Raw genomic sequence first — 21,370 nt, 5'->3', positions numbered from 1 at the left:
CGGTCCGCACAACACAGGTTCGCTCCCTCGGTCCGCACAACACAGGTTCGCTCCCTCGGTCAGCGCTTCGAAACCTCTGGGTAGTACACGCATTATAAATAACCAATTAAAATAAAAAGAAATACATCTGTTGAGAAGTGCTGGGGCCTTGTCAATAAGAGTGTAGCAGCTCAACTGAGAGGTGCTGATGTTGTCCCATCAAAAGTATAGCAGCCCCACTAAGATGAAATAGCATTGCCTCAACAAAAGCATAGTATTATCGCTGAGAAGATTCAACAATTATAGAAGCCCTGTTACAGCAGTACTATCCCATCAAGAGTATAGCAAGCTAACTGAGGAGTACCAGCATTGCCCCATTTCAAATATGGCAGCTCTACTAGAAAGTGCTGGCTCATACGCCTCCGCTCCCCGCCCATAGCATTCACCCTCACCACGTGCACACTCAGAGACATGCAACAGTTTCATTTGCCCTCTCCCTGCTCCCACCCACCCACCCTCCCTCCCTCCCTCCCTCGATTTGCATCTGTACCTCAATTTCTAAAAATCCTTCTGGGTTGGGTGTACCCTACATCTGTTCACCCCTCTTGCCAAGAGGGGTGCACAGATGTACAAATACACCCAACCCAAATCGATTTTTAGAAATTGAGGGACAGACTTGTTTTGCATCTGTGCCTCCATTTTTAAAAATCTTTTGGGTTGGGTGTACCTCTACATCTGTGCACCCCGGTGCACAGATGTAGAAGTATACCCAACCCAAAACGATTTTTAGAAATGGAGGCACAGATGCAAAGCAAGAGCCTCTTGCTTTGCATCTGTCCCTCAATTTCTAAGCATTGTTTTTCCCCGGCTTTTACCCGGGCCGCCAGAGAGACACAGTATGGATGGAACAAAGGGCGTCGCTTCTCTCCGGCGGGGGGTAAGGGGGCTCCTCAGCCCCGACTTCATTCTGCGGGGGTGGGGGGCCCGCATCCCCCCCCTACTCCACGCCCCTGGCCAACTAGCATACAGTGCCCCCCCTGCTGCCCCACCCCTCTGTGATTCTAGTGCTGCGACACGCACGCAGAGAGTTCGACTAATGCGCCTCAATACTGTGCTCGGGGAACCACAAAACAGAAAAGTAACGGATGTAAGATCTTGGTTATAACCATTGGCATTTCCCCAGGAACTCCTTTAAGGAACTCCTGCTGCGCCGTTTTAGAAGGGAAGAAACCAAAAACTACTAAACTGTGATTTGGCGCAATATAAAAACGTGGTAACATGATGTCACACATACATATCGGGCTTGGTCGACCACAAAAGCAGAGGTCCAACACAAATGATACTATCTCTTCTGCGTGAGACCACACGCAAGCCCAGGCATGTGCCTGCATCAAAGAGTAGATTGAGACTAACTGTACAGCAAAATCTGGATCCACGCCTAGGCATACCAGTACAATTTGACCATTACAAAAATGAAAAGAGATTGGAAGTTTATAATAAGTCATAATCACTGGCATTGCTCTGGGTAAAGCACAGCTCCAGGAAAGCAGTTCAATCCTACCACTTGAGAAATGAAGAAATTCTTTAAGTTATGATGTGTGGCTCTAATCATTTACAGCATCGGATTTTGATTGCTATCTTCTGAACACTAATATTTGGTTGAACATACATATACAAGTTTTTTTGTGCGCAGTGACAGTCTTCAAGTTACGTACTTGGCAACAACACTTACATTTATATTACCCAGAAAACCTTTGTTCACTTTGTTACAAAAAATATAAAAATATTGGCCAGAAACAAAATAGCCGCTCTTTTTTGACCAAATAGGTCAGTCCCTACATGCCAGCAAGCGAAACTGAAGTATGCTGATAAGACATGTTCGCACAGCATCACTGGGTAAGGGATGATCATTTATTTTCCCTTCGGCATAGCTGCGTCAACAAAACTTACAATAACTGAATGTCATGGTTTGATTCAGTTCAAGTATTGAACCTGCAGACTGCACTTCCTCCTCAACTGTTAAGGTCGAAGGCTGTGTTGGGAATGATCATACGGGCTAGGGAGGGTGAGTGTGGGGTGCGGGGAGTGGGGGGTGCAGGTCCTCAGATCACAGGTTTCCCAGTGCACTGTGTTGTCAGACAGAACATGGAGTGGGCGACATTGCAGAGGATTCGGTTGGTGATGCGGTTTTCTGTGCAGGGCCTTTTCCCTGTATTACTTAGCCTTTTGATTAAATACTATTTTCACTGGTTTTGTGGTGTCGGGCACTTTATATTATAAAGCCCTTTAAGAGCCAAGACAACTCACAAAATGATGGACATGCTAACTAGGAAAAATGCATACAAAAACATTATACAGTGTGCAAAATTTGCACTAGCCATTGTTTAGTGACATTTGGCTCTTGACGAGTAAGAAATGGTGTGCTGTATGTATTGCACTGAGGTGGCGAGTTACTTTTTATGGCTTGCTAGTAGCGTCAAACTTGAATTTTTGCCCTCTGCATAACACATAGGATAAAAAATGTTTGACTGGTACATGGGTAGAAAGTGGAGGGCAAGTGGTGTTTGCCTGTGCCGGAATCCCTTCTTACCTTAATCTGGATACTGTCTCTTTAACTGCCTGGAGGCGGGTCTGCATCACCAGGAAGAACTGTTGTCTACGCTTTCTGTAGCGAAAGCGAAAGTGGAGGGCAAGTGGTGTTTGATGGTGTTCGTAGGCATACCAGTGGCGTTGTTCACCAGCCTTGCGCCACCGCCCTCTTTTTCCACAACAAGCTCCAAGTGAGTGAGCATGACGGCGGAATTTCGGTAAGCCACTATCTGTAAAACGCTGACTGCCCGTTACAATAACGCTGCTGCATCTACTTGTCACCCTAACCCTCCCTCCCTTATCTTGCCCCTCAACTCATGCGAGCGGCATAGGCTGCCCTCACTCAGCATTTTGTTTTACCCTTCATTGCACGAAAACGGCACAGGAAACACTGTGCGAGTCACGTAACCAGATCACTTGACCCCTGCAGCGACGTCCCAGGACTCATTCAGCTCTTCGATTTGACTTCCATCGCATGAAAGCAGTACAGACGACCCTGGGTGGGGTGCATACTTTGACCGCCCGATTATTGTAGTGCATTTTCCCTGGTCTCAAACAGCACTCAGCTTTATCTTTCACCATATGAAAGCGGTCCTGACAACACTGTGTCGAGCGACTATTTGGAACGTTTGTCTCCTGCAGTATAACCCTTTTGGGTCTTGGCCACCCTTTTGCACGAGCATAACAACAGATAACTGCGGGCTAATCCTTTGATACACGCACTTAGCCAGTCTCTGTTGAACGCTGAAGCTTTCATAAAGAAAAGCTTCCATCAAGTCCTCCTTTGAAATACAGTAATCTAACAGAGTGGGGACTGCGGGCAATCCTTTGACCCACTCGGCTCTGCACAGCTCCTGCAATAATCCAATTGCACAACATCATTTTCAACCAGCAGTGTCTAGAGCGTGGCTCCCATACTTAACAGTGCGATTTAACAATAGAAATGATGCAACACATTCCATCTGCGGGTCCACAAACTAGGCATCGGACGCAAATACAGAATTTAGTGGACAATTAACCACCGAGATAAGAAAGCCAATGTTTCAACAACGTCCACGCCAACAACGACCCCTACACTCCTCTCAGATGAGAACCATCAGACAAGACCAGATTGTGCTTCCCCGACCATGGCAGTTCATACCCCATCAACGCACCTAGCACCAGATGAGGTAGAACAAGGTACAGCACAGAAAGAGCAAGCGAAGGCTGCAAAATTAAAATGGAAATCTCTCCACGAACAACGCTCTAATTCAGAAGTCCAGCATGAACTCTCACAATTGGTCTCAAATCAACGCCTGAAGAGACTCTCGTTGGATTTGACAGAGATAGAAGCCCTAATGGAACTGCAAGAGTCCAAAAAGAAAGCACTAAGAAACCATACAGAACCTAGACCAAAGCTTCATGACTCTCTGCTCCACAATCCAACTAAACAGCAAGGTTACCCCACAACAAGTACACCGCTTTCTTATGGTTCTGATACTGGTCCAGCACCTACATCTAACCAACCTATTACACAAAATGGAAATCATCCGGACAACTTAGCGAGACCCAACTCGCAGGAATCTGTTGCTACGACAATGGTGGATCTGCAGAACATGCTTATCGCAGTATGCACCCAAGCATTAATCCCTTATATGAAGCTTCAAGAAGCCCAAGCAGAAGTAGCTAAAGATCAAGTCACAATTCTTGCTTCTATTTTTTCGAAACAAAAAATACACAAAGCATTGATGCTCAAGCTCGAAACTAGACTTCAAGCAGAAGCCGAAGCAAGCCTGATGTGGCAACAACGTCTAGCAGACATTGCTCGCAAGGATAGGGTGGAAAAAACACATCTTACAGATGCCCTGATTGACCTTATGCGTGTAAATATGTCTAAATCTACGGGACCCCAGTGTCATCACCAACTTCAGCCAAACTCGGATGTCCATACTACTGGCCACCCGCCTCCCATAATACCTACGTCCCTGACTGTAAGCAAGCATGACAACCCGAATCCTCCAGCTGCAATCATAACTGGTGATGGCAAAGTGCTTCTTATTGACCTCACTACGGAAAGCACCGTGCTTCATGGAGATTTTGCTACCCCAAATCTCCCTTTGAACGAAAAGGTGCTAATAACTATGGACTCTTTGAAACCGATAGACAACAAACAATATCCTTCAGAGACGAAAGATATGTTCAGTATATTCGACTCTAATCGACCAGCAAAATGGTTCGAGAGCTTTCCTCAGAAATCTAACTCTCCCCTCGGCCAGTCAGACTATACCATTCACCAAACTGGCCACTAAGAAGGAATTACCCAAAGTTAGCCTAGGCAGCAACTTGAATCACCAAGAAGATGAAACAGATGCAGCAACTTTGGACCTTTTGATAAACCTTTCGACATATTCAAACCAAGAACATAACATGAGCACCCATAAGGATATCCAATTGAATGAATCTTCGCAAATAACAATAGACTGTTATGAACAAACATGTTCTGAAATTTGTCAACTTCCTCTACGGAGACATCTATTAAAGATGCAGGGGCCCGCGAACATCCAAATGCTAGAATAAATCTAGATGGTTCAGTAATATCGGATACTTCCCTAAATGACGTCATGCTACCGCAACGAGAACTGGCCCTTCCGAAATTACCTGAATTTATAGACCCAAGAAAGTCCTCTATTCGAAATATACTAAAGCTGGAAAGAGTTAACAGAGATGATGAAACACTGATCCTTAATCGAACAAATGTACTTCGGGTACTACACGCCATCCCCGATCTAACTGCAATAACAACAACAACAGATATCGACTTGGTTGAATTCATCAACCCAGATAAATTAGACTCAATATGGATGCACTGCTGCAGCAACAAGATTTTACGAGTGATCACAACCCAAACGGATGCTTTTCAAGCTCTGGGATTTCATCTTAGGACAATTGAATCCTATCAAGTTGCACAACATGACCTACATAACACTACTAGTGAGCTATTCATGTATTCGCAAATCACGATATCAAGCACCTCAATTTCCCCGTACACGTCATACAAACCGAGGACATATACCTACTCTCCTGCTATTGGGGAGCAGAGACAAGAACCTCTAGATCATTCTACAGACCGCCATCCGATTAGGAGAGTAATGAATGACTCCTCTAGACATTCAGAGACAACCTATTACCATCAGCATTAGCAAGTGGCGACGTCTGCACTTTGCTAACCGTTTGTTCATGGAACACGAGAGGCCATCATCATCTTTTTGGTCAAAATAGGCCCGAATTTATAACAGCAGATTTGATATGTCTCCAAGAGACATGGCTTCTCCATAAACCGGTGTGCGACGGATTCAACACATATGAAACCATCAATTCTTAATCAAAAAGGACGACACTCATCAGGTCTATTGATCTTAATTAGGATGGATTCGCAGCTAAAAGAAGTTAAACATGAAATCCTCAACCCTTGGATTCAGATAATAATTCTACTGTCCGATCCATATTCGGCAACTATTAACGCCCCCGATCACCCATCCAAACAGAACCAATACTTAGGCGTGCTTAATGCATATTGGAATCCTCAAAGTATTGCAGATGAAATCTTCATAGATAACTGTTTTACTGCAATGGATGAAGCATCCTTTAACTATCCTGGCACTGAATTCATAATTTGCGGGATTTAAACATACATCTCTTTTCTAAACCAGGCCTGAGCTTGATGAACACAACCTTGAATATCGCGCATGAAGATGGGCTAAAGAGATGCTCCACAGAAACATGACGCGCCTTGACGCGATTGACCAACAAACTAATCTTCCAACCATCACATGGTCACGAGACCAGAGCCGTGGGATTATCGACTATATATACCAATCAGGTTCGATACAGTCACCTATACAATATGCTGAAAACATCTATGTTGAAGACAGTGATCGTTACATCCTAGTAAGAGCATGGCTGACAACAAGAGACAGTTCGACCCACCTAGACCTTCCAGAGTTGGAAACAATGCCAATACTCGCGTGAAGCTAACAAAAATGCAAACTAAACAACTACCGGATATCTTCGGCTCTACCCAAATGCAAGATATAAAGAAACTGAATTATGAATGGATATTACATAATTTACAACAGAAAACCAATAACAGGAAAATCATGCCGGCACTCGAGCATAAGCATGCCTACTACCCTATAATAGCCGCAAAGAAGAAAGAACTAGAGCAACTGATAAAACAAATCAAAAAAGGTCCTTACATAACTCAGAGGTTTCAAATAAAAAAAGCCAAACAAAAATTTAAAAATTGGATTAAAAATACCAAGAGCATTTTAGAACAACATGATGCAGAGACCATGTTGCGAGCACTACGACCGGGTAATACCCGGGATTTATGGAAACTTTTAAACTATCCGAAGCAGCAAGGGGGTAATCTGATTTCTGAAGTCTCTGAAGAGCATTGGAAACTACACTTTCGATACCTATAACAACAAGGCCCTAATGGAAATGGAGAACTAGTTTCCTACGATTCCAAATGGTCACTTGATTGGACCTTTGTTGACATCATCGAAGCAATCAACAAGTTAAATGTATCAAGAGCTCCAGGGCCAGACGCCTGACAAATTGTACCATCAAAAAAGATACAGAGGTATGGGCCTCACTGTTTTCACAAATCCTGGCCCTAATAAATAAAACAAAAAGCATACCTCGCTCTTGGCAAAGAGCTGTACTAATACCAATCTACAAACAAGGCCCGTCTGATGACCCCACAAATTATAGACCTATTGCCCTACTGGACCCCATGGGCAAACATTTTGTAAATGTATTACTACAGCAACCCAATAAATGGGCAGCGGGAGCACAAAGACATGCGATAAGACAGACGGGCTTCACTAAGTACCTTGGCATGACGACCAAACTGTTTATGCTGAATTTGATAAAACATGAATCATACAGAGCCAAAACCCAGACGTATGCTGCATTCATTGATCTTCACTTAGCTTTTGATAAAATCAACAGAATTTATGGGCCAAATTAACGAAATGGGGATGTCCACAACACATTATAGAACCAATAAAACTTTTGTACTCAAACACTGAAATTTGGATCAGATTATCTAAAGCCGGCCTTGTATCTCAACCCATTAAAACATGGCATGGTCTAAAACAAGGCTGTCCTTTAGCAACTGCACTTTACAATCTTTTTACTTCAGACATTGAAGACTCAGTAGCCTGTCCCCTAACAAATCCTCCAAAATTGAATTCGACAGTGATTTCAACAATGTTATATGCAGACGACATTGTGTTATTCTCAAAGACTCCTAGAGGATTACAACTTGCGCTAAACAACATTGATAGCTACATGATCACCAACGAATTAGAAATGAACACCAAAAAAACTAAAGTGATGGCCCTTATAACCAAAACAAGTTATTCAGCTAAACGACCCACCTTCCATCTGAACAGAGAAAAAAATCATCCAAGTTAAATCCTTCAAGTACTTAGGGATGTGGATCAATCAATCTAAAACTGAAGAACCATGGGCAATGCACCCAATAACTAAAGCAAGAACATTGACACACTGTCATGATGCCTACCCCCGGGGACCCAGACCAAGTCCAGCAACCCCGGAAGCAGGCATCAAGCTATCCCAAGCAAGCCCAACAACCCCTGCTACGGACTATTTGGGTGCAGCCCTGGCGTCTATGGTGCCAGGCTCATATGGAGAGTCAGTCCTGGCGCCATAGGCGCCAGGCTCATAGATTAAAACTTACCTGATGCAGACCATGCTGCAAACTTACCTGATGCAGACCATGCTGCAAGAGCTCCAAGCCAAAAGAGGCTTGGAAGGGACTACTTTACCTAGGGACTATTTTTTACTCGGGCGGGGCTGGGGAGGAATACTTACCTGGGACTACTTTGGAGGCTATTTAAACCACGCCAAAAGAGCAGCACACGCTTTGCATTATTCTGCATCCAGCAGCGTAACGCTCACCGTGCCTTCAAGTCTGCATCCAGTCTTCTGCAACGCCTGCCTCGAGTCTGGAGCTCCTAGAAAAAGGGAGAAAGAAGGTCAAAAGGTTAGAACAAGAGCAATACCTTTGATCCTTACCTGAATTCCCGATCCATCGCACCTTCAAGCTGGAAGAAAAGTTATTTTATGCGCGTCGCCTCGCCTGCTGCAGCACTGCGCTGAACTCACCGGCCTTCGCAGCATCTTCACATACCACCGCATCCTCCTGCATGTTCCCGCCGCACTCCGGCACCTATGGGGAAGACAAGAACAGCAAGGCGAGACAAGGGAATACACAGAGGCAATATTAGTTACCCCCCATAGATTTACCTGATTTTACCACCGGGGGTACTAATCCTCTTCACGGGTCGGCGCAGCTTCCACTGCATCTTCACCGAACCCCGGCCCCTTAGGGGAAACAAAAGGACAGCAGGTTGAAACAAAGGGACAAACAAGGGGACACCTCCTCTCCACAATAGACTTACCTGATTTTACCGCCGGAGGCATTATTCCCCGAGACTTCATACTTTCTCTCAGCGCCTGAATAAGGGAGAAAGCTACAGGTTACATATTGACATTATTTTATCGAACTGTGTTGGATAATACAAATCCTTACCTGAACATTACCGGTTGCCCCGAGGAACTCTTTGCTAGGGTCAAACTGCAACCTGCAAGGAATCGGACAAGAGTGAAAGTCAGACATTTGAACTCTTACGAACAGCATACTCACGGCGTCTTGCCGGGAATCTCAGAGTCATTATTGTTCTGGAACTCACCAACTCACCAAAGCAACTGGTTATCTACGCGCCCCTGCGCTCAATGCAGGATGGAGAGCTCATCTTTCCAAACCATCAGAAGAATATTCCTGCAGGCCAAGCAAACAAAGCTAGGTGGGCCAATCCAGTCCGTCATCTCGGCACTACGCGTCACATTGGTGGAGACCGCAGCTGTCCAGTTCAGATCGACGCCCCTGTGGGAGCCAGGTGAGCGTAACACCCGCCAAGCCTTTTTTCATAAAGAATTTGGAAAGTTCTCAATAAAACCCACTCTCCTTTTCTATAAGCAGAAAGCTGCTCCCATCCTTACATATGGTGGAGAGACTATGATCAACCTACACGACAACATATGGAACAAACTCGAATGCATTTTTTGGGCAAAAATTCTCGCTCTACCTAATGCTGTTCCTACTGCACGCATTAGATTTGAATTAGGTCTGCAGTCCTTCAGCTCAATAGTAAAATGGAAGCAACTCGACCTGCTCAGAAAACTTCTGAATACCGACTGTATCCCTGCGTGGGACATAGTCTGTTCGAATTCAACAAACATTAACGCTGCAGCCCTGAATAAATGGAAAGATTTAGTACAAGCCCAAAGGATCGACAACAATATTTCGATGGACACTCTGCTTTATCGGCCACAAAAAGCGAAATTGCAAGTAGCAGGACTTCATTGGATAAGGACTCAAGCCATCAAAAACCAGTACAAACTGACGTTGAACTGCACAAAGGATATCAGAGCTATAAACGAGCTGCCACCGTACCTCAAATTATTTCCAGATCGCCTGATCAGTCTTAACCGGAAAAATAAATCTCTGAATATTTTACCCATACAAGAAATCAATGGGTTTCGAAATCGATCCTTGCCTCGCAACCAGTTGTGTCGATTTTGTATGGAAAAGGACTCCATTGAAACAATATACCATCTGCTCATGGAATGTTCTGCTCTCGCAACAAATCGCACTGTAATTGCTCAACTATACTTAAAGTCCACAAGTATGTTGGACCCGGAAGAGCGTTGGTCGCTAATATTATCTGGAAATAATAGAAGAATGATTACAGCTGTGATTCGTTTTTGGCTTGACATAGTATCTATAATTTAACTTGATTTTTCCATTCCGTTTGACGGATTTAAATGCGATTGACCTTCTTGTCCTCTTTTCTCTGTTCTTATTTGCATTTTTCAGCTGAAACATAAATGTAAGGTTTAATTACATAAACCAATGACATTTTAAATAAATAAAAAAATAAAAGTATTGCACGGAGGCGGCGAGTGACTTTTTATGGCTTGCTAGTAGCTTCAAACATGAATTTGTGCCCTCTGCATTACACATAGGATAAAAAATGTTTGACTGGTATATGGGTAGAAAGTAAAGCGGTAATATTAAAGAACAGTATTTTTGTAAAATCTTGATGTAGGAGGGTGGTTTATGAAAAGGATTACCAGCCAGAAGCACTTTTTTGGTTTGTCCATGTGAGAAACCTGAGGGTATTCTCCCAGGTAGACCTCGGGAATCCCTTATTCAGGTGGCATGGGAAGGGCCGACGCTCTCAGATCCCAACCCTGGCGGTGGACGAGCAAAGGAGGATCACCTGGGTGGGGGATACCACGGTTATGGATGGAGGAATGCCCCAGAAGAGACGCGATATTCTAACAGGGACGAGGTCCCTGAAGTCTTTCTTGGTTATTCCTCTTCTACCTCCCTTCCACCCAAAGAAGCTCCCTTAATAAAATCCAACCAGCCCTTCACCTCTGATAAACCAACTAGGAACCCAAACCCTGTAACACTCGAAATGCACAACTCCCAGAATCCTGGTTTGCACCCAAATTTTCCCCAACCTTCTCCACTTCCCTCTGATTATTCTTTACTGAACTCCCAGTCTACTTTGACAAGACACTACTGTTCCCATAATCACTGTCCCTTTCACTATAATAATCCTTGTCATTCCTGTTTGTTTCACAAATCCAACCAATCTCACCCTTTTGAGTTTTGCAAACCCCCACCACCGTTTCCGACACAAACACTTTTGCACACCATGAAAGACGACGGACAAACGCCAGAGCCGTTTACCTGACATGTCCCGACAAAAGGGTACGGCAAAGTCAGGCAATTGACCAGAATCACACACACCCAACAGCGGTTTCCCTTCGCCGCATGGATAAAGGTTGAAGCACGAGAGCACAATACGAGCAAGGGTAGAACGCATAACGAGAGCGTGAACTCAGCACAGCAGTTCAAGTGGAGGAGAAAGACAGCGCAAACTGTCAGCATGCTTCTGGTAATGGGGGAACACAGTGGTCTGCCAACAAACCAGACTAAAGAATTGAGGGATAACATAAGATTCAGGTGGATGGAAGTATTTAGCGACAGACCTTTGGAGTTTTGAGGGGATTCTGTTGCCACATCAGGTTAAGAGGGGGCAGTGCCTGTGAGATGTAAAGTCAGAAGTATTTCAGTTTGAGGGAAGATGTTCAAAAGAACTACAGAGACTATAATAAGAGGATATGACTGAACAAGTAGAGGCCTCAAAGTGATTTCCCCAATGGTGATAGCTATGAAAAAGAATGGATCTATTTACCCATGTGCAGATTTAAGGTGACAAAGTGGAGGAGGGATCGTCTTCGGCAAACATTTCAGAATTGACACATTTCCCAAGAGAAGCCACAGTGTTTTGAAGCATAGATTTGGCTACCACGTATAGCCATGTCTGTTTGCATCCCTGTTCCTTCACAAATCGTTTTGAATTTTATTAGTTTTAAGGGGGCGCCATTAGGATTGGTATCCGTGACCAGTTTATTTCAGAGAGCAAGGTTTAGGCTTCTAGGGAAGGAAAAAGTGCAATATGCTATCAAGATAACGTGCTGGTATTTGGGAAAGATCAGAGAAAACACAATTTGCAACTAAATAGTTGGTTGGATAGTCTCAGGGATGCCGGTTTCACCCTGCACAATGAGAAATGCAAATTTTCAGGTCTTCCATTGATTACATGGGTCATGTTTTGTGGCCCAAAGGTTTTAAGCCAAAACATGACTATGTTAAAGCCACATGAGAACTGCAAACACCATCCTCGAAACAGGAATGGTTATCCGATTTACGTCTATTAGAATGTTATTCAAAGCATGTTGCACAGTTAGACGAGTGTACTAGACATATGCCCTAATTACCAAATAAGGGGTTTTCTTATGCTTAGAGTTCTCAGAGTGTGAGGAATAATATCAAGGTGCAAAACAACTGATTGTAAAGGAGCAGATTCTAGTTCAGTTTGGCTGAAAGTGGGACACAGATGCCAGCGATTCCAAACTTGATGTGGTGGTTGTTTCAAATCCACAATGGAGACATGAGTTGTTGAAAGCAGGGGAAATGTGTTGCTTGATCATGGAAAAAAAAATAAAGGGAGGCAATTGCAATTCTTGTGCCACCCAGAAGAATAAGTTACTTACCAACTGGTAACGTTCTTTCGTTTGGATGTTCCTCCAACGTATTCCACATCTTTGACATGTAATGTCCACAGCAGTGTAGTTCGGAAACTTTTTCGGCAGAGGGCGTCATGCGTCGATGTCGGGTCGATGTCCCTCGAAGGCCTCTGTCGAGGGAGACGTCACCGGATGTTATAAATGGGACGCACGGCGCTAGTAGCCTCAATTTATGTTTTTTCCTCCATCACGTGTGACCTACACATATCCAATGCCTGCTTGACTGCACATAGCCTTGAAGGAACGTAAGATGCAATAGCATAGGAAATTCACCAGAGGGGCATGCTGGGAGGGCGATGTGGAATACGTTGATGGAACATCCAATCGAAAGAATGTTAACAGTTGGTAAGTAACTTGCTCTTCGAATGAATTGTGTCTTCCAACGTATTCCACATCTTGAACACTCCCAAAGCAGTACCAGAAAATGGAGGGAAAATAATTTAGCATACCCGATCAGATGGCAGAATAAAGAACCGCCTTACCAAAGGCCATATCTTGACCATGGAGCATATCCAGGGAGTAATGTTAGACAAAGTTGTGGATAGAAGCCCATGTGGCTGCGTCACAAATATTCCTAATAGGAACTCCCCACTGCAGGGCTGTGGAAGTAGCCACGCCCCTAGTGGAATGAGCACGCAACCCTTCAGGACGGTCCTTGCCCACCAATTGGTAACACTCCGTAATGGTGAGGATAATCCACCTGGACAAGGTCTGTTTGGTAACAGCCTAGCACAATCGGTGTCCAGCATACCCCACAGTCTCAAAGGTTCAAATGGACCACCCATCAGGAATTTCAAGACCAAATTCAAATCCAAAACCGGCACCTGGAACGGGGACGGCGAGAACACATTAGTGAGGCCTTTAAGTAATTGGGAAATCAAAGGAATTTTAAAATAAGAACATTCTTCAGACGAGCGCTTGTAGGTAGACAGTGCTGCCAGGTAACCCTTAATGGTACCTACTTGAAGGCCCCTGTGGGCCAAAGCAAACAAGAAAGAAACAAACATGGGAATGGAGCACTGAAAAGGATCAACATTTTGTCCTCTGCACCAGTCGCAAAACGTACACCAACGGGACAGGGATTTTGTTGCTGGCCGCCTGGCCAAAAGCAACACCTCGATCACATCATCCAGGAGGTCCCAATCCTTATACCTCAACCTTTCAGATACCAAGCGTGAAGGTTGAGAGTCATAACCTCTGGATGAAGACCCAGACACCTCCCTCCCATGCTCCCCCACCCCCAAGCCTGCGCCCTGCCCACGCTCTCCTGGCCCAATGCGGAGCAATGAGTATCATGTGGGATCGGAAACTCCGCAACCTCCTTAACACTTGAGGAATGACGGGGACCGGAGGAAATGCATACAGAAGTTGGAACAACCAATTGACGACGAATGCATCTCCTAAGGCTCCTCTTGGAGGAAACTCCCTTGAGCAGAATCTCTCGCACTTCCGGTTGGCACTGGTCGCAAAGAGATCCACTTGTGGGGTTCCCCAAAGGCCAAAGATCTCCAAAAGGACTTCCTGAACCAACTCCCACTCGTGAAAGACTGTGCTCTGCCTGCTCAGAGCGTCCGCTGCCGCATTCTCCTCTCCAGCCAGATGAACTGCAGAGAGTGAGATTCCCTGCTGGATTGCCCTGAACCAGTGCTGCATCGCCTCTCTGCACAACGGGAGTGACCCTACCCCCATTGTTTGTTGAGGTAATGCATGGCCACTGTATTCTCTGTCATGATCAGGACACACTTCCCCCCGCACAGACGGCAGAAAAGCCTTCAGGGCCAGCCTGATGGCCCTCAGCTCTAACAGGTTGATGTGGAGTTTGGACTCCGACGGAAACCAACGACCGCTGGTGGTCAGATCGTCGGCATGAGCACCCCATCCTGTGAGGGAAGCATCTGTCAATACGGTCACCTCTGGACATGGTTGCCAAAACGTTACCCACCATAGACCATCCTGGGAGAACGAGATTGGAATCTGAACGGGATCTGACATCTTGCCGGAGAACTGTGACCAATGCATCTTGAGGACCCATTGCAGGGATCTCATCCGCAGCCTGGGCTCTGGCACCAGAAAAATGCAGGATGCCATGAGGCCGAGCAACCTTAAGAATTCAAAAGCCGGGACACTCTGGGCATGTTGGAACTTGTCCACCATCTGCACAATGTGATGAGCCCTCACCTTGGGAGGCGAGTACTTCCCCAAGGAAAAGCTCTGATGTACTGGAGCTGTTGGGAAGGTGTCAGATACTTCTTGAAATTGAGGGAGAAGCCCAGCTTGTGGAGGGAGCAGCAGGTGAGACCAAGATGATCCGTTGCTTGCTCAGGAGAATGTGCACGGATCAGCCAGTCGTCCCGGTAGGGGTACACGTGAATCCCCCCTCACCTGAGATACGCTGCCACCACCAACATGAGTTGGTGAAGACCGTCGGGCGGAGTTCGATAAGAATGGCAGGACCCGAAACTGAAAGTGCGAGTTGCCAGCCGCAAACCTCAGGTACTTCCTGTGCTTTGGATGAATCGGCACATGGAGCGGATCTGAGAGCTTCAAAGAGAGATTCCCCGGTGGATTGTTGTGAGGCTGCTTTAGGATGGGAAGGCAGTAGCCGTGGGCTATGGTATCCAGAACCCACGCATCCGAAGTAATAGCTTGCCATTCTTTGAGATGCTGAGACAGTCTGCCCCCAACCGGCGAACCATGGAACATGCCCTCATGACTGTTTTGGAGCGGCTGCGGCAGCGCCTGAGGGCAATGAGGCAGCTGCCTGAGCGGCTTTGGCACCCCTATTTCCCCGACCACCACAGGTTCTTTTTTGTTGGCCCCTTTGACTGGTGGCTACTCTCATTATAACGAAGGAGTAGTAACAAAAATAATCTTCCCTACACTGCTGTCCCATAGGACGAAAAGGCAGAGGTTGGCGCACAGCTGCGCTCAAAGGTTTCGCCGCAGCTTTTGAAGTCTGCAACCTCTCAAGGCTCTCGTCAGCCTTGCTGCCAAACAAATGCGCGCCATCAAAGGGCATGTTCAAAAGACGGGCTTGCACATCCAGAGCAAAACCCGACTTCCGCAGCCACGCAAATCTGCGTATAACTGTGCTCGCAGTCATGGACCGGCTAACACTGTTGGCCGTGTCCAAACCCGACTGAAGGGATTCACACATGGCATACTTGCCATCTTGCACGAGAGCAAGGAACCCATCCCCTTCTTCCCCCTCGGGAATATGCTTAGCCACAAGAGAAAAACAATTCCACAGTGTGTGAAATTCTTGACACGGCACAAGTGGAGTTGGCCGATTTCAGCGCCATACTCCTCGCAGAAAACACCTTGCGTGCCCAACCGTCTAAGCGTTTGTCATCCCTATCAGGAGGGATGGTAGGGTACGCCGCCTGCCTCGAGGTGGCCGTAACCACCTGAATCACCAAACTCATGGGAGTGGGGTGAGATGAAAGGAGCTGGGGTCGCTACCGGAAGGGCGGTATTTTTAGTTAACGATTTGTTAACTGCCGGAAGAGATTCTGGTGACTGCCAAAGTCAAATGAAAAGGTAACACTGGGTCAGAGGACGAACCTTGATCCAAAATATCCGTTAAGTCATCCTGAATAAAAGCTTCAGGAGGACTGGACCAACCAAGATATTCAGTTACCCTGGCCATCAGTCTCCTGTAAGACGACTCAGCATGAGCCCCAGGCTCAGGCCGGACAAACTCCACCTCAGGAGAAGTGTCCAAGCCATTGGCATCATGAAGAGATTGCCTTAACTCTTCCAATTGACTATCCCCTGAAAAAGACCAGAGCCACATCAGGCTCAACAAGGTCAAAAATCTAAATCTGACCTCTCCTCCTCCTCATAGATGACATCCAGAGGGAGGTAAAAGTCCTGTCTCGGGACATTAGACAGGTCTGGAGTCCTTTACAGGCCTCACAGGCTTGCAAGTAGCCTTCCTTGGAGGATCCATAGTACCAGGGAGCTGTGTAGGCAAATTCTGGCCAAAAGGCCCCGAAGGTGTCGAGGGCCCCGATGGCTTTGGTGTCAACAACGGCGCCGACGGCTGGTACGAAGGCAAAGCTTTGACGTCTGTATCCGATGGACACGGCGCTGACAGAGTCGACACCAACCTCAAGCCCTTACCAGGTTTCTGCGGTCTCGCTGGGGACGAGGACCAAGACGTGGAAGCACTCCTGTTGCAACCATCCTGAGCCTTGTCCGAACGGGACCTCAAAAGTTCTCGATGAGGATCGCGCCGAGGACCCGAGCCCGAAGGCGTACGAGCCACGGATCGAGACCGTTCCTTGCCGGCCTCATCAGAAGGCGCGGACGGAACAGTGCCCTGGGATTGGAAAATCGCCAGCATCTGCTCCCTGAAGGCAGCCCATTCCTCCGGCGTCGAGGATTTAGTTGGACAAGCCACTTTCCTCGCAGTGCCATCCTCTGAGGATGACAGGGAAGGCGACCAGTGATGGCGCTTTCTGTAATGCCGAGACGAGGACGAATGGCGGGAACCAATCCAGGACCAAGTTCCCCAGGACTCCTTCCGACGTGGTGAGTCCCCCCTCGAATCGTGGGTGGACATCCCTGTCTTAGAAGATTTATGGGACTTACAGGTTTAGAACACCTACCTACCTGAAGCTTCCCCTTACGCTCCAGCAAGGCCTTAGCAGTCAGCGACTGGCATTTGGAACAGTCGTCGGTGTCATGACTCTCGCCCAAGCATCACAAACAAATGCAATGCAGGACGGTAATCGACATTTTAGACTTGCAGTCCCAGCAAGTCTTGAAGCCAGACCGTGGAGTCGGAGGGGTCGAAGAAGAAGACATATTTGCGCTTGCCGAGTCTCCGAAGTAAACACGTTTGCGGAAAAAACAGAACTGAGGCTACGGGCGCTGTGTGTCCCATTTATAACATCTGGTTACATCGCCCTTGACGGAGGCCTTCGAGTGACATCGACCCAACGCCATCGACGCAGAACGCCCTCTGCCGAAAAGGTTTCTGAAGTACACAGCTGTGGACATTACATGTCAAAGATGTGGAATAAAATGGAGGACACAATCCATTCGAAATTAAAGACACTGTTTGAGACTGTGCTCAGGACAGATCACAAACCCTGAGGAGGAGATTCAGTGCAAACAGAAATGTACAGTTTATTGCAGATTAGTTGAGGGGCATCTGTTACAATAACCTAGTCCGTGGGATATTGAATGAACGGAAGGCATGCCGACTGGGGATGCATTGAAAATGAAGCATACAATCATGCACCACCGGGTGTTTTGTCGGACTTTGGGGCAGAGGGACTTTGTGATGTCATTAATCCAAGGTGGCCGCCGTTACAGATACTAATTTCGTTTTTGAGCTATAACTGCTTTTAGGGTGGTTCTATGAAAAATGTGCTAAGTATGTTTTTTTTTAAAAACATGATCAAAGGAATAGAAAAGTGCATATAAGTAATTTTTGTACGTCTTTTACCATTTCCAAGATATAGCCTCATAAATTATTGCTACTTAATCGCAAACCTTCGACTGTATGCTCACTAAATTAGCAAGTTTGAAATAATTTGCAGCGTTCGTTGAAATATACTATATTAAAACAATAGCTATTTACATTTGAAGAGAGAAATTAAGGTTTTACAGGTCACCTTCCGAGTCCCAGAGTTCATTTTCATCATCACAATACTCTTTGTCGCCACCACATTTACAAAGTTCTGTGCACCTTACTGACCGAGCTCAGCATTTGCAATGCACGGCACACCACACCACCCTTTGACGCAGGCACACCGTACCAGCTGTATGATTGTGGTGCACATGGAAGCGTACACATAGTAGGAGAATATTGATTATCTGCCTTCTCCCCCCTGAATTATGATGTCTAATGGAGATATGGGTGTTTATCAGCGCACCTCTCTTAATTTGTGAACCTCCACCAACGTACTTGACCAATGTACGAAATCTTTGTTCCCAGGGAGAAGACTTGACAAATTAATTGCGCTATCACTCGTTCATCTTACTTCTTAAATTCTTCTAGAAGTCTTCCCAAAGCTTCAAGGAATAATTTTTTCTGAAATCTTGAAAACTTTCAAGAAAGATATTTTTCCTTACTTCATAAAGCACCTGGTAATATCACAACCTGAAAGAGCATGAAGGCCTAGTAATGCCTGCCCTTTTTAATAGGCCCCAAGCAGGAACACACGTTTTGAGATCCATACATCTTCTATTAGTACCAATTTGTGACACAAACCTGCTGTCAGATGGGGAAACCAGTGAAAGGTCAAAAACATCGGTATCGGGTGAAAAGATTTGGAGGATAGTAGCAGGACGACGTGATGCATAAAGGGAGTGAAGAATTCTTTGTGTGTCTGACTCGTTAAGTGTGTTTTCAGCGTCTCCAACATCATTTTCATCTGATGACTTGGCTTCATTTCTACAACTGGGTACCAGGCTTTTTTTTTATCCTCTGTGCATGCAGAATTGCTTTATTTGAGAAGTAAGCTGTTAACGCATCTTTAGTTTTAGAATGCAATAGGAGGGTTCTCATGGAATTGTTTTCAATATTTGTAGAATCTGTGATTTTGTACTCGGCAGATGTTGCTTTTCCTGCTCTTTTCCTCCGCATGGAGTTCTTGAGTGAATTTTCTAGGTAGGTATGAAATACTAAATGAGTTTCATCATACTTGAGCGGATGAGGTTCTATTTTCTTGTTGAATTCAATTGCAAGGTAGTGGCAGTTCTTCACATATGACGGTTTCTGCAGAGCATGCAATAATGACATTCCGTCAAGGACAGCTGCTGAATAGGTTTGCTCTGGTACAGATAATCTGTCATCAGTAACAAAAGAAGAGACCTCTGTCATGTTACAAGCCTCTGTATGTTGTTTGTTTCCTGCATATTTGTCAGCTTCCTTTTGTTTGCACTATAATCAATGTACAATTTAAGTTGAACAATGAAATAGGTACTGCAGAGAATTCCTAATTACTCAAGCATTCCTGTAGATCAATGTCAGTTTGACTTTGTGAAGCAATCACTAAACGTGTGAGCAAAGAACGATCTTCCTTAATCTGTCCGATACTGGTCTTAACAACTTTGTGTGCACTTTTACACAGCTGAATGTTCTCTTTCTTTATTGGTGCTCACAAGCTACAACTGTCTGATTCAATCTGGTCTGATTTAAAGTTGTCGTACATTTGGCAACCTTTTCCTGTCATTCTTGATGTGTCCTTCTGAATTCTTCTGTCAAAAAAGGTCATTGTCAAGATGTTGAGTTCTCTTCCATCATAATTCACAGGATTAGTCAATGTCATGCTCGAGTTGTAGATCTGTTGAACATCTGCCTTTTGGCGTGTTGCTTTGGATGCTGTTAGGTGGTGATTTTTTGACCGTTTTGATGTTCCAGAGGTTCATCTGAACCTAAAGCACTTGTCTTGCTTATTACTATCAAATTGCCGTTCTGAAACCCACTCCACAAGTTCAGGTGTTTGCTTTCAAGCCGTTTCTTTTCTGCCAAGTACCATTCTATCATACATGCATGCTTTATCAAATCCTGGGCGAAAAAGTACTTAGACTCTTAAGTGATGCAAGGTGTAAATCCCAGTTTGTAGTTCGGATTAATCTGATAAATAAAAGCATTGTGTCCACCATATGAACGTACTGAGGAGCAACTCTTGAGTGTTGGTTTTTCTTGAAATTCTTTAGCCTCAAATGCTTCCATTTTGTCCATCACATTAGAATTTGTCAGATCTGTCACAAGGTAATTATGGACTGATTTTGTTATTTGGGAATCATCCGCTTGTAAACTTTTAAGTAACTTTAGAAGCTCATGGTCTATCCTTTCGTTAATTTCAACATGCTCTTTGTAGAATTCATTGATCAAGCATTTGAAAAGTGCAAGCTTAGTGACGTGTGCGCTTCAACTGCTCTCCTTACGCACTTCCCTGACAGAATCTTCGACACAGCAAGTCAGCCAGCAGCCATGCAGTGAGGCGGTTTAACCTCCATGCTCCACATGATGCCTACATAAATTAGCTTTATACTGCCCCACTTTTGCTTGGAATAGAAGATTTGTGGATTGGAAACAATGCAGATTGGACGGCCATGGTGCTGCTACGGATGGCGCCAGTGACCTTGGAAAACGCTAGCACCTTGGCATGTCTCTCTGCCTGTTAGGGGCGGCCGCAGGAGCGGCATCACACTGTCCGGAGACTAGTTCGAGAGCTCCTGCTGCCTGGCTCCTGTGGGGGACCAGAAAAGAGAGCAAAGGGCCTCTGCAAGGTGATCGCTGCAGAGCGGAGCCCCGAAGAGTCTAGGGACAGGGACGGAAGATCGACGAGAGGTTCCTTTGTCGGGGGAAGACGGAAGCTTTGATCGCCGGGGGAGCTCGATGTGACCGCTCTGTGAAGAGACAGAGCCCAGAGGACAGACTGAGGCAGTGGCCATCCCCAGGTGAGTCCGCACAGCACCAACTACACATCAGTGAGCGCAGAGAGGAGAGGACCACGCACAGGTTGAGTGTATCCGCATTAGCCTCATGGAACACTTTCATGGGCGACCCCTGTCACCGCCAACCAAAATCTGCTATACT

The 21,370-nt window shown here is 45.7% G+C and overlaps 2 protein-coding genes across 5 annotated transcripts in view; one reads left to right on the top strand and one right to left on the bottom strand.

The window, feature by feature from the left end:
- The window catches only part of XPO7 (exportin 7), a 1,985,528-nt gene that overhangs the window by 1,845,419 nt on the left and 118,739 nt on the right, over positions 1-21,370 (bottom strand). The window lies entirely within an intron of this gene.
- Positions 2,635-21,370, top strand: part of LOC138491291 (uncharacterized) — a 71,799-nt gene continuing 53,063 nt past the window's right edge. For both annotated transcript variants that reach the window (XM_069617722.1, XM_069617723.1), the window contains exon 1: positions 2,635-2,786. The gene's annotated coding sequence lies outside the window, so the exon portion shown is untranslated. The remainder of the gene's footprint in view (positions 2,787-21,370) is intronic.

Source organism: Ambystoma mexicanum, chromosome 10, assembly GCF_040938575.1.
Source record: "Ambystoma mexicanum isolate Mex_15411 chromosome 10, UKY_AmexF1_1, whole genome shotgun sequence".
Classification (NCBI taxonomy): Eukaryota; Metazoa; Chordata; class Amphibia; order Caudata; family Ambystomatidae; genus Ambystoma; species Ambystoma mexicanum.
Note: the sequence above shows the minus strand (reverse complement) of the source record. Positions and strands in the feature narration are given on the sequence as shown.